Here is a 15383-nt window from a genome sequence, read left to right as displayed (position 1 = left end):
CTCACTATGGTTATGTATTCCATGATTAAGTCTGTAACCAGTGACTTCCTATCTCACTATGGTTGTCTAATCCACAATATTGTCTCGTAACCAGTGACTTCCTACTCACTATGGTTGTCTAATCCACAATATTGTCTGTAACCAGTGACTTCCTATCTCACTTTGGTTGTCTAATCCACAATATTGTCTGTAACCAGTGACTTCCTATCTCACTATGGTTATGTCTTCCATGATTAAGTCTGTAACCAGTGACTTCCTATCTCACTATGGTTGTCTAATCCACAATATTGTCTCCTAACCAGTGACTTCCTACTCACTATGGTTGTCTTATCTACAATATTGTCTGTAACCAGTGACTTCCTATCTTACTATGGTTGTCTATTCCATGATTAAGTCTGTAACCGTGATGCTAATATATGTCTGTTAGCCTGTCTTATCTGATACTCTGGAAGAGTGACCAATTTGGTGTGTATATATGTAAATATTTATTAAATTTTTTGAGAGAACAAGTTAGATAGCTACAAATTTCTTGTATTTGTCAAAATCCAGAAAAGAAAACTGATCTTACCAGTTCTAACCCTTCCATGTATAAGAGCTCCATCTAAAACCACCATCAGGTACAGAAAACCCTCTGAAGATTTTACTCATTTGTATATCAATATTGTTGAAATTTCATTGAATAGGTAGATAGGCGGGCAACATATCAACAGCCAGCTGAACACAAAAATGTGTCACTGATAATTTCTGAATCAGCAGTCACTGATAATTTCTGAATCAGCAGATATAACTTTATACTATATGTATCTGACATTAAGCCCAGATCTAGTAATAAGCCCACCAATATATATCACTTCCATATTTATGTGACAACAAACCCAGGTGTGGTAATAAGCCCACCCATACATAACTACTACATTTATCTGACAATAAACCCATGTAGTGGTAATAAGCTCACCCATACATAACTACTATATTTATCTGACAATAAACCCATGTAGTGGTAATAAGCTCACCAATATGTAACTACTATATTTATCTGACAAAAAACCCATGGTGTGGTAATAAGCTCACCAATATGTAACTACTATATTTATCTGACAAAAAACCCATGTAGTGGTAATAAGCCCACCAATATGTATGTACTTTATTTATCTGACAAAAAACCCAGGGTGTGGTAATATGCCCACCAATATGTATGTACTTTATTTATCTGACAACAAACCCATGTAGTGGTAATAAGCCCACCAATACATAACTACTATATTTATCTGACAATAAACCCAGGGTGTGGTAATATGCCCACCAATATGTATGTACTTTATTTATCTGACAACAAACCCATGTAGTGGTAATAAGCCCACCAATATATGCCTACTATATTTATCTGACAAAAAACCCATGTAGTGGTAATAAGCTCACCAATATGTAACTACTACATTTATCTGACAAAAAACCCAGGGTGTGGTAATAAGCCTGACCATACATATTTGCAATATTTATCTGTCAATAATCCCAGATCTGGTGATAAACCCACCCATGTAACTTCTTTATGTATCTGTGAATAAGCCCAGGCCTGGTATGAAGTCATACCAAATTTATTGTTGAGAAGTAGACTACCAACTAATGGTATTTCATTTTCATCCTGTCCGCTGACTGGGGTCCTGTAATAAGTTAAGTTCTTGACTTAGAGAGAGAGGTAATGCATTTGCACCCTGTGACTCTATAATAAGTCCACCTTGTAACTTTGAGACAGTGGTAATATGTTGACCCCAGGTGTCCTGTAATAAGCACACCTCATGACTTTCAGGCAGAGGTAATATGTTGGAGATATACCATAAAAGGCTCTCTGTTATGTAGTTTCTTTTAATTTTAATTTATCAATATTTGCTACTAGTCTACTGTGTTGATCTCATTCCTGAGAAAAATGGTTTATAAACACAGCAAGGCTAGTTAACATGAATTTCTTTACTATATCCTTACAAAGAGAAATGGGCAATTTCTTATCCCTCCTTATAATACACCTTTGTATTAACATAAGACATGTATTATATCCGTGTGATATGTTCTCTTTCTTTCTGGATATTACCCTATTCTTATCAGAGGTAAGTCAACTATTTAACAAAGTCTATACGCTGTAGTATGTAAACTTTTGTAACCTTTTACATTATTGCAGTACGATTGTATACACGTATATGAAGTAGTCTTATTATATCACTATCATTATAAATTATATTATACCTCAAATCCCCCTGATCAACTGTATATTTTATCTATATTTTTGTCTTATGAACGTCAGATTACTGAACTATGATATATACTCTTACTCACTGACATTAGTTCTGTAAAAACTTGGGGTTTTTAGACATTGCCTGTGGCTTTTCCCCCCATACGATTGAAAGTTTCTCTCACTTACTTCGGCTATTTTTTTTTTCGGTATAAAGTACATTTTTTAAGATAATCACACAAGTAATAAAAATATACATATTATGGAATAGGTATTTTACTTCAGGTAGTTTACTACCCATAGATAAATATACTTATCATCCAATGGCAATTTGTCTATCTTTATGCATTATTATCAGTCATTTATTACAAGTAGGTCTGGAAAATGAATCGGATTACGTTTTTTTTTTTTTTACGCGTGCTGGGTGTAATTCCGGTAGAATCTACACGAGGATCCGTGGATGGTGGTCACTACTCATTGACCACGTCTCATGTCTTTTTACTACTTTCTATTTCTTCACTTACTTGTTTTTTTATTTCACTTTTATTCTTTTCTTCTCCTTGTGCCAGGAGATTACACATATCATACAGGTAAATATAGCAGTGTCGGTAATAATATGCAATGTAACCTATCCAATATGTTATGGTCTATGGAGTCCAAATACTAACCGCTAACTGTCAGGGCCTGGCAGATAAAAATAAACGTACAGATGTTTTTGCTTATTTGAGAAGTATGAACTTTAACATTTATTGTATACAGGATACACATTTTACTGTTGACATAGAAAATATAATTAGAACAGAATGGGGATACTCCTGTTATTTTAGCTCTTTCAACTCCCATTCTAGGGGGGTAGCAATCCTACTCAATAATAATTTTGAAGTAAAGGTAATGAAAGAAAAGAAAAGTACAGATGGAAATTTTTTAGCACTTGACATTATAATAGAAGATAAGAAAGTTTCACTTATTACCACATATGGACCAAACTCGGATACACCTGCTTTTTACGATCAAATTGTAGATAGTATCCTTGATTTCGGTAATGATTCATTTATCATTTGTGGTGATTTCAATTTGGTTCTGGACCCTGAGTTAGATTGTTATAATTATAGACAAGTTAATAACCCTAAGGCAAGAGAAAAGGTTATTGAAATAATAAATGAATTGGGGCTTATTGATATATACAGAGAACAACATCCAGACAGTAAAAGATACACATGGAGAAGAACAAATCCAATAAAACAGGCAAGACTAGATTATTTTTCAGTTTCTGAAGACCTTTTATCGTGTGTAGAAAAGACCAATATTGACCCAGGCTATCGAACTGATCACTCCTCTCCATGTATAACATTAAAATTTAATGAGTTTGAGAGGCAAAGGACTATGGAAATTTAACAATTCATTACTTCACGATTTAGAATAAATGAAATTAATAAACAAACATATACTAGATGTTAAAACTCAGTATGCTGTACCTGTATATAACCTTGATAATATAGATAATATTTCAAATGAAGACTTACAATTTTCTATAAATGATCAACTCTTTCTAGAAACACTATTATTTGAAATTAGGAGAAAAACCATTTCGTATGCATCTTATAAGAAAAAACAGAGAAATAGCCAAGAGCAAGATCTGAGGGAAAAAATAAAGGAAACTGAAGCCCAAGATGTAATAAACATAGATGAGTTAAAAGTTTGCCAAAAAGATTTAGAAGCTATAAGAAAGCATAAACTTAAAGGAAATATTTTAGGGTCAAAGGTAAAATGGGTAGAAGAGGGTGAAAAACCCACAAGATATTTTTTTCAATTTAGAAAACAGGAACTTTGATACCAAAATCATACCAGTAATAGAAAAAGATAATGGAGAAATAATTAGAAATCAAGGGGAAATCTTACATGAAGTAAAACAATTTTATGAAAAACTGTATTCAGAAGACTGTGAATTACATAGCATTAACTTGAATGACTATCTTAGTAACAGTAATATAGAAAAGTTGAATTATATAGAAAAAAATAATTTGGAAGGTAATATTACAATAAATGAAGCATCTCATACTCTAAAAAATATGAAAAATAATAAAAGCCCAGGGTCTGATGGATTTACAGTTGAATTTTTAAGTGTTTTTGGAAACAACTGGGTCATTTTGTAGTAAGGTCATTTTAATTCGCTTTTGATATTTAAAATTTGTCAGTAACGCAGAAACCAGGAATTACATGTTTACCCAAGGGAGATAAGCCAAGACAATACTTGAAGAATTGGAGACCAATTACACTTCTGAATACAATCTATAAAATTGCTTCAGGTTCAATAGCTAATAGAATAAGAAAAGTCTTAGATAAACTTATAAATACTGATCAGTCTAGTTTTATCTCAGGTAGATATATTGGTGAAAATACAAGGATTATATATGATATTATGCACTATGCCGAAGAAAATGAAATTCCTGGTATGTTACTTAGTGTTGATTTTGAAAAAGCCTTCGATTCTGTTAACTGGGATTTTATAGATAAAGTACTGGAATTTTTTAATTTTGGAAATGACATAAGGAACTGGGTTCATATTTTTCAAAATGGTTCAAACTCATCCATTAATCAGGGGGGCAATCTATCACCTTTTTTTAATATCAAACGGGGCTGTCGACAAGGGGACCCTATCTCTCCATACTTATTCATTTTATGTGCAGAAATTCTAGCAATTAAGATAAGAAATAATGATAATATAAGAGGCATAAATATAGAAGATACTCCCATTCTACTGTCTCAGTATGCAGACGATACGTCAGTCATCCTTGATGGATCTAATAATTCCTTAAGAGAGACACTCGAAGAACTAAGAAAATATGCAGATATCTCTGGACTGAAAATAAATAAAAGTAAAACAGAAGTAATTTGGATAGGTAGTAGGAAATACAGTGATGAAAAATTTTGTACAGACTGGAACTTGCATTGGGGAAAGCAAAAATTTACTATTTTAGGTATTGATTACCATGTAGATTTATATTTTAATGAACTATGACAAGAAATTGGTTAAGCTAAAATCTCTGTTAAGTAACTGGAATAAAAGGGTTTTTACTCCTATTGGTAAAATACATATAATTAAGTCATTGCTAGTATCACAATTCAACCATCTTTTTATTGCTTTACCAAACCCAGACATATCTTTTATTAAAAAATTAAACTCTGAAGTTTTTAGCTTTCTTTGGAACAGTAAAGTAGATAAAGTGAAAAGGGACATTATTATTAAAGACTATACAGAAGGAGGTTTGAAAATGATAGATATCCATTCTTTTATTATGGAACTGAAGTTAACATGGATAAAAAGGTTGTACTCTAGACCAAGTAAATGGCAATATATTCTCAGCAAAAGTATTGATACAGGTATTTTGGCTAGCTGTGGATCAGGATATATACAGGAATGTGAAGTTAAGTGTAAAAATCAATTTTGGAAGGATGTATTCAAATCTTGGGGATATCTTAAAAAGAAAGAAAAGACAATGACAAATAGGTCTGTCTCATTATTAAAAACTCCTCTTTGGTTTAATGAAAATCTGAACGGGGTGTTAAATATAGTTTTCCAAGTTTCGTCATCAAAATCAAACAATTCATTCCACTTTCTTTTTCCATGAGATACAGTTTTATTAAAAGAAAGTGTGTTATAGAAATCTTTTGAACCCTTATTATTCTTCAAGAAACATTCTAAGTTAGTGGGTATTAATGGGTATGATACATTTTCATCTTCTAGTTGTTTATGAGCAGAATAATTTCTTATGGAATTTATTATGCCCTGATATGTAAGAAAATTGGTATTAATATGGTATTTTTCTATAAACTCGTTAAAAGTGTAATATGTATTCATGTGTGGTAATTTAAGTATCTCATTAATTATAACAACTCCTTTCTTATACCAATCTTTATAATACACCATCTTATCATCAACATATATTAACCACAAATTCATATTTATTTAAGATTGGTTTGACAGAGAGTCCATACTGCTTCTTCTGTAAAACAGAAACGGAAACAATAGTGCACTTATTATGGGAGTGCAGGGAAGTACAATCATTTTTTGAGAACTTTGAGACCTTGTTAGATTCTCTTTTTATTCCATTTACTTTCGATAAAGAAACTTTTATTTTTGGTATTATAAACAATAGAAATACATACTATACAACTGACAATCTTATTTTGCTCATTATGAAGCAATACATCTATAGAACAAGATGTTTACAAAAAACTTTATCTATTCAAGAGTTAAAATCTATTATAAAAGACAATTACATTATATAAAAGTATATATACACTGTACAAGATTAAGAAAATAGGGCAAAATTGTTCAATAGATGGCAAAAATGGGACAAGCTACTAGAAATAGCACCCATCCCCTGACAGTGCGTGTTGATATACTTATTTATTTTTTTTTTTTTTTTTAATTTTTACTGAAGATTTAGTTTTAGTGGCTTTCAACACACTGCATTTTCAAATAGTCTTACTACATCAAGTGGCACAAGTCTCTCTCTTCTCTCTCTCCTTTTCTCCGTGTGTGTGTGTGTGTGTGTGTATGTGTGTGTGTCTTAAACTGTATGTTTTTTCCTGTGTGTGAGTGTATAGCAGTTTTATTTTTATGGATGCTGATGAATGTACATTTTGATGAGGATAACAATGGTGATGATGAATGTATTCACTAATAGATGATGATGATCATGCTACATCGTAATCATGAAGATGAATATATGGAGATGGTTGTGATTATGAGGATGATGATGGTTATGGTGATGACTTTATATAGATGCTGCTTATGAGGAGGATGATGATAGCAGTATAATGATGATGAATGACAATGAACACATTGTATAAGAATGAATGAATGATGATGATGATGGTGATGGTGATGATGATGATGTGTATATGAATGGATGATGATGATGGTTATACATGTATATGGTGATGACTGTATATAGATGCTGATTATGAGGAGGAGGATGATAGTATAATGATGATGAATGACGATGAACACATTGTATAAGAATGAACGAATGATGATGATGATGATGATGATGATGATGATGATGATGATGATGATACGTATATGAAGGAGGATGATGATGGTTATACATGTATATGATGATGATTGTGTATTGATGCTGCAGCTGATGATGATGATAACAGTGTATACATAGTTTATGGATGATGATGATGATGATGATGATGATGATGATGATGATGATGATGATGATGATGATGATGATGATGATGATGATGATGATGATGATGAATTCATTATCCCACATGTGAATGTATGTGTGTGTGCATGTGAGGGAACATGTGTGTGGTTGTTTTTTTGTCATATGTGATGTACATATAATGAAAATTCTTTAAAAATAAAAAGTTACAAAAAAAAAAAAAAAACATAAGACATGCTATCCACAGACTCTAGAATTCATGAGGGGCTGCCTGAATTCAGTCATCTATGGCTTGCCTTGTCTCAGATTTCTCAAGATTTACCGTCAAATATTTATAAAGACAGTAAAAGGTCATGTCAAGTGCAGATATAACAGAATAATGATTTTATATACAATGACAGGTTCAGCATTAATAAATGATGTGTCACCACAAAATAACCTGGTAAACATCTCCCAAAAGTATGTGACATAAATAGCGTCCCAGAATTCAACATTTTGATACGGGGGAACATTCTGGTGCCACATTAGGTATATGTCCAACATATTGTCCATTTCTAGTATAGATGCAAGATGGAATACAACTTCCCTACTGAAAGACCTTTACTTCTGATAATTAAAGCAACATATCTATGAACCTATGAACAGTTTTCAATTTTAATCACTTGAAAATGTTTTGTTGCTTCTGATAAAAAACCTTTTGGAAACTGTGATTTTCTCAAAAAATGTATTTCGGAACAGCCGTTCTGTTGAACTGTATCACTTGTCACTATTGACCTGCTTGACCTCACAATCTGATAATTTTGGTTGCAGTAACATGTTACCCTTTCAGTAAGGATGAAAATTTGTGACTTTAACCTTCCACATAAAATTGTTGAGTAAACATTTTTTGGTAAATTTGCATAAATTTTCTTAATACACATTTTTACATGTCACCTCCCAAATATGATGAAATAACATATTAATACATCTGCGGATGCCAATGTTTTGTTGCAGTCTGTCAAGTGAATAAAAATTGACCATGTACAGGTCACACATGGCTGCAATTTTTTTTTTTTTTTTTTTTTTGCTAGAGTCATAACAAGCACGTCTTATTTTGGAAAAAGGATGATTTCTACAATATCGCTTTTGATGACTCATTTCTGACTTTTATCAACTAGCAAGTTGTAGGTCAAGAGTGGGAAAATGAACTTTAATTCAAATATTATATATATAAAAGAAGTTTACCAAGAAAAATGGCTAATTTGAAAAAAAAGAGGGACCAATCAACAGTCTTGAATCTAACCCTTAAGAAAAGATGCACACAGATAGATATCCACGTTCTCGGAACAGTTGTGTGTTACATGTCAAAAAATCGCGCTGCCACTTCTCAATAAAACGCACATGCATTAATTTAAAGAGCATTAAATGATAATGGACTGGACCCCGTTAGGCATGTCGTTTTACTTTGTATGAATATCATCAGTGTCATGTCTCCATGGTAACTATCGTCCCTGGTTATCAACATCAGGAAATCGGATTGTATCAATTCATACAATTGCTATTTAAGTCCATTTTCGCTAAGGAATTATTGCAATCAGCAGACGAAGAAGTCAAAATTAAACTATGATAAACAGCTATAAATCTAAAACATTTCTGTCGACAGACGATATCTTACCATCATCTTGTTTCATTCAACTGCAGTATCTTTTTCCCAAAGCGATACGCCTTTTGAATAAACAAGGTTCGAGAGTTCAACTACAAGGGACGTAACTCTGCAAAATGGTCATTGCGAAATACACCAAGACTGTCAAGGTATACGTAAAACACATCGTAGACAAAGACCAGGAATTAATCGAAGGCTAAGACGGATTATGACTCCAGTACTGGCTTTAATCGCAAATGAAAGAAAATAATGAGAAGTGACGAAGTTTTACGTATGTCTTTCTTACCCCCTTCTGTTGACTTATGGAACACACTTCCCGATGTCTTTCTTACCCCCTTCTGTTAGTTTATGTAACACACTTCCCGATGTCGTTCTTACCCCCTTCTGTTGACTTATAGAACACACTTCCCGATGTCTTTCTTACCCCCTTCTGTTGGCTTATGGAACACACTTCCCGATGTCTTTCTTACCCCCTTCTGTTGGCTTATGGAACACACTTCCCGATGTCTTTCTTACCCCGTTCTGTTGGCTTATGGAATGCACTTTCCGATGTCTTTCTTTCTTACCCCCTTCTGTTGGCTTATGGAACACACTTCCCGATGTCTTTCTTACCCCTTTCTGTTGACTTATGGAACACACTTTCCGATGTCTTTCTTACCCCGTTATGTTGGCTTATGGAATGCATTTTCCCATGTCTTTCTTTCTTACCCCCTTCTGTTGACTGATAGAACACTCTTCCCGATGACATTCATTCTTACCCCATTCTATTAAATTATGGAACACACTTCCCGATGTCTTTCTTACCCCATTCTGTTGTTTTATGGAACACACTTTCCGATGTCTTCCTTTGATACCCTTTGCTATTGAATTATGGAACACACTTCTCGATGTCTTCCTTACCCCCTTCTGTTGGTTTATGGAACACACTTCCCGATGACATTCTTTCTTACCCCTTTCTGTTGACTGATAGAACACTCTTCCCGATGTCTTTCTTACCCCCTTCTGTTGGTTTATGGAACACACTTCCCGATGACATTCTTTCTTATCCCATTCTATTAAATTATGGAACACACTTCCCGATGACATTCTTTGTTACCCCATTCTATTAAATTATGGAACACACTTCCCGATGACATTCTTTCTTACCCCATTCTATTAAATTATGGAACACACTTCCCTATGACATTCTTTGTTACCCCATTCTATTGAATTATGGAACACACTTCCCGAGGATATCCTTTGTTACCCCATTCTATTGAATTATGGAACACACTTCCCGATGACATTCTTTCTTACACACTTCCCGATGACATTCTTTCTTATCTCATACTATTTTAAATTATGGAACACACTTCCCGATGTCTTTCTTACCCCCTTCTGTTGGCTTATGGAACACACTTCCCGATGTCTTTCTTACCCCCTTCTGTTGGCTTATGGAACACACTTCCCGATGTCTTTCTTACCCCCTTCTGTTGGCTTATGGAACACACTTCCCGATGTCTTTCTTACCCCCTTCTGTTGTCTTATGGAACAACACACTTCCCGATGTCTTTCTTACCCCCTTCTGTTGGCTTATGGAACACACTTCCCGATGTCTTTCTTACCCCCTTCTGTTGACAAAAGGAACACACTTCCCGATGTCTTTCTTACCCCCTTCTGTTGGCTTATGTAACACACTTCCCGATGTCTTTCTTACCCCCTTCTGTTGACTTATGGAACACACTTCCCGATGTCTTTCTTACCCCCTTCTGTTGGCTTATAAAACACACTTCAAGATGTCTTTCTTACCCCCTTCTGTTGACTTATGGAACACACTTCCCGATGTCTTTCTTACCCCCTTCTGTTGACTTATAGAACACACTTCCCGATGTCTTTCTTACCCCTTTCTGTTGGCTTAGGGAACACACTTCCCGATGTCTTTCTTACCCCCTTCTCTTGGCTTATGGAACACACTTCCCGATGTCTTTCTTACCCCCTTCTGTTGGCTTATGGAACACACTTCCCGATGTCTTTCTTACCCCCTTCTGTTGACAAAAGTAACACACTTCCCGATGTCGTTCTTACCCACTTCTGTTGACAAAAGTAACACACTTCCCGATGTCTTTCTTAACCCCTTCTGTTGGCTTATGGAACAAACTTCCCGATGACATTCTTTCCTACACCATTCTATTGAATTATGGAACACACTTCCCGATGACATTCTTTCTTATCCCATACTATTTAATTATGGAACACACTTCCCGATGACATTCTTTGTTACTCCATTCTATTGAATTATGGAACACACCTCCCGATGACATTCTTTGTTACCCCATTCTTTTTAATTATGGAACACACTTCCCGATGACATTCTTTCTTACCCCATTCTATTAAATTATGGAACACACTTCCCGATGACATTCTTTCTTACCCCATTCTATTAAATTATGGAACACACTTCCCGATGTCTTTCTTACCCCATTCAGTTGTTTGATAGAACACACTTCCCGATGACATTCTTTCTTACCCCATTCTATTAAATTATGGAACACACTTCCCGATGACATTCTTTGTTACCCTTTTCTATTGAATTATGGAACACACTTCCCGATGACATTCTTTCTTACCCCCTTCTGTTGGCGTATGGAACAAACTTCCCGATGTCTTTCTTACCCCCTTCTGTTGGCGTATGGAACACACTTCCCGATGACATTCTTTGTTACCCTTTTCTATTGAATTATGGAACACACTTCCCGATGACATTCTTTCATATCCCATACTATTTCAAATTATGGAACACACTTCCCGATACCTTTCTTACCCACTTCTGTTAGCTTATGTAACACACTTCCCGATGAAATTCTTTCTTACAACATTCTATTGAATTATTGGAACACACTTCCCGATGACATTCTTTCTTACACCATTCTATTGAAGTATGGAACACACTTCCCGATGTCTTTCTTACCCCCTTCTGTTGACTTATGGAACACACTTCCCGATGACATTCTTTCTTACCCCATTCTATTAAATTATGGAACACATTTCCCGATGTCATTCTTACCCCCTTCTGTTGGTTCATGGAACACACTTCACGATGTGTTTCTTACCCCCTTCTGTTGGCTTATGGAACACACTTCCCGATGTCTTTCTTACCCCATTCTGTTGGCTTATGGAACACACTTTCCGATGACCTTCTTTCTTACCCCATTCTATTAAATTATTGAACACACTTCCCGATGTCTTTCTTACCCCCTTCTGTTGAAATTATGGAACACACTTCCCTTCTGTTGAAATTATGGAACACACTCTTTTTTACCCCCTTCTGTTGAATTACACACTTCCCGGAACAACTTCCCGATGTCTTTTTCTTACCCCCTTCTGTTGAATTATGGAACACACTTCCCGATGTTCTTTCACACTTACCCCTTACCCCCTTCTATTGAATTATGGAACACACTTCCCGATGACATTCTTTCTTATCCCATACTATTTTAAATTATGGAACACACTTCCCGATGACATTCTTTCTTATCCCATACTATTTTAAATTATGGAACACACTTCCCGATGACATTCTTTGTTACCCTTTTCTATTGAATTATGGAACACACTTCCCGATGACATTCTTTGTTACCCCATTCTATTGAATTATGGAACACACTTCCCGATGACATTCTTTGATACCCTTTTCTATTGAATTATGGAACACACTTCCCGATGACATTCTTTGTTACCCTTTTCTATTGAATTATGGAACACACTTCCCGTTGACATTCTTTCTTATCCCATTCTATTAAATTATGGAACACACTTCCCGATGACATTCTTTGTTACCCCATTCTATTGAATTATGGAACACACTTCCCGATGACATTCTTTGATACCCTTTTCTATTGAATTATGGAACACACTTCCCGATGACATTCTTTCTTACCCCATTCTATTAAATTATGGAACACACTTCCCGATGACATTCTTTCTTACCCCATTCTATTGAATTATGGAACACACTTCTCGATGTCTTTCTTACCCAATTCTGTTGGCTTATGGAACACACTTCCCGATGTCTTTCTTACCCCCTTCTGTTGGCTTATGGAACACACTTCCCGATGGCTTTCTTACCCAATTCTGTTGGCTTAGGGAACACACTTCCCGATGTCTTTCTTACCCCATTCTATTAAATTATGGAACACACTTCCCGATGTCTTTCTTACCCCATTCTATTAAATTATAGAACACACTTCCCGATGTCTTTCTTACCCCCTTCTGTTGGCTAATGGAACACACTTCCCGATGTCTTTCCCCCTTCTGTTGACACCCCCGATCTTCTTGAATTATGGAACACACTTCCCGATGTCTTTCTTACCCCCTTCTGTTGGCTTATGGAACACACTTCCCGATGTCTTTCTTACCCCGTTCTGTTGGCTTATGGAATGCACTTTCCGATGTCTTTCTTTCTTACCCCCTTCTGTTAGCTTATGCAACACACTTCCCGGTGTCTTTCTTACCCCCTTCTGTTGGCTTATAGAACACACTTCCCGATGTCTTTCTTACCCCCTTCTGTTGGTTTATGGAACAAACTTCCCGATGACATTCTTTGATACCCTTTTCTATTGAATTATGGAATACACTTCCCGTTGACATTCTTTCTTATCCCATTCTATTAAATTATGGAACACACTTCCCGATGACATTCTTTGTTACCCCATTCTATTAAATTATGGAACACACTTCCCGATGTCTTTCTTACCCCATTCTATTAAATTATGGAACACACTTCCCGATGTCTTTCTTACCCCCTTCTGTTGGCTTATAGAACACACTTCCCGATGTCTTTCTTACCCCCTTCTGTTGGCTTATGGAACACACTTCCCGATGTCTTTCTTACCCCATTCTGTTGGCTTATGGAACACACTTCCCGATGTCTTTCTCAAATTATGGAACACACTTCCCGATACCTTTCTTACCCACTTCTGTTAGCTTATGTAACACACTTCCCGATGTCGTTCTTACCCCCTTCTGTTGACTTATGGAACACACTTCCCGATGTCTTTCTTACCCCCTTCTGTTAGCTTATGTAACACACTTCCCGATGTCGTTCTTACCCCCTTCTGTTGACTTATAGAACACACTTCCCTATGTCTTTTTTACCCCTTTCTGTTGGCTTAGGGAACACACTTCCCGATGACATTCTTTCTTACCCCATTCTATTGAATTATGGAACACACTTCCCGATGACATTCTTTCTTATCCCATTCTATTCAATTATGAAACACACTTCCCCCCATCTGTGACATTATGGAACACACTTTCTTACCCCATTCTATTGGCTTATGGAACACACTTCCCGATGTCTTTCTTACCCCGTTCTGTAGGGTTATGGAACACACTTCCCGATGACATTCTTTGTTACCCTTTTCTATTGAATTATGGAACACACTTCCCGTTGACATTCTTTCTTATCCCATTCTATTAAATTATGGAACACACTTCCCGATGACATTCTTTGTTACCCCATTCTATTAAATTATGGAACACACTTCCCGATGACATTCTTTGTTACCCCATTCTTTTTAATTATGGAACACACTTCCCGATGACATTCTTTCTTACACCATTCTATTGAATTATGGAACAAACTTCCCGATGACATTCTTTCCTACACCATTCTATTGAATTATGGAACACACTTCCCGATGACATCCTTTGATACCCATTTCTATTGAATTATGGAACACACTTCCCGATGACATTCTTTCTTACCCCATTCTATTAAATTATGGAACACACTTCCCGATGACATTCTTTCTTACCCCATTCTATTGAATTATGGAACACACTTCCCGATGACATTCTTTCTTACCCCATTCTATTAAATTATGGAACACACTTCCCGATGACATTCTTTGTTACCCCATTCTATTAAATTATGGAACACACTTCCCGATATCTTTCTTACCCACTTCTGTTAGCTTATGTAACACACTTCCCGATGTCGTTCTTACCCCCTTCTGTTGACTTATGGAACACACTTCCCGATGACATTCTTTCATATCCCATACTATTTCAAATTATGGAACACACTTCCCGATACCTTTCTTACCCACTTCTGTTAGCTTATGGAACACACTTCCCGATGACATTCTTTGATACCCTTTTCTATTGAATTATGGAACACACTTCCCGATGACATTCTTTCTTATCCCATACTATTTTAAATTATGGAACACACTTCCCGATGACATTCTTTGTTACCCTTTTCTATTGAATTATGGAACACACTTCCCGATGACATTCTTTCTTATCCCATTCTATTAAATTATGGAACACACTTCCCGATGTCTTTCTTACC

The sequence above is a fragment of the Ylistrum balloti genome, unplaced genomic scaffold, assembly GCF_031769215.1.
Source record: "Ylistrum balloti isolate Yb309-2 unplaced genomic scaffold, AGI_CSIRO_Ybal_v1 Utg371042, whole genome shotgun sequence".
NCBI lineage: Eukaryota > Metazoa > Mollusca > Bivalvia > Pectinida > Pectinidae > Ylistrum > Ylistrum balloti.
The sequence above is the reverse complement of the archived record's forward strand: the minus strand, read 5'-3'. Positions refer to the sequence as shown.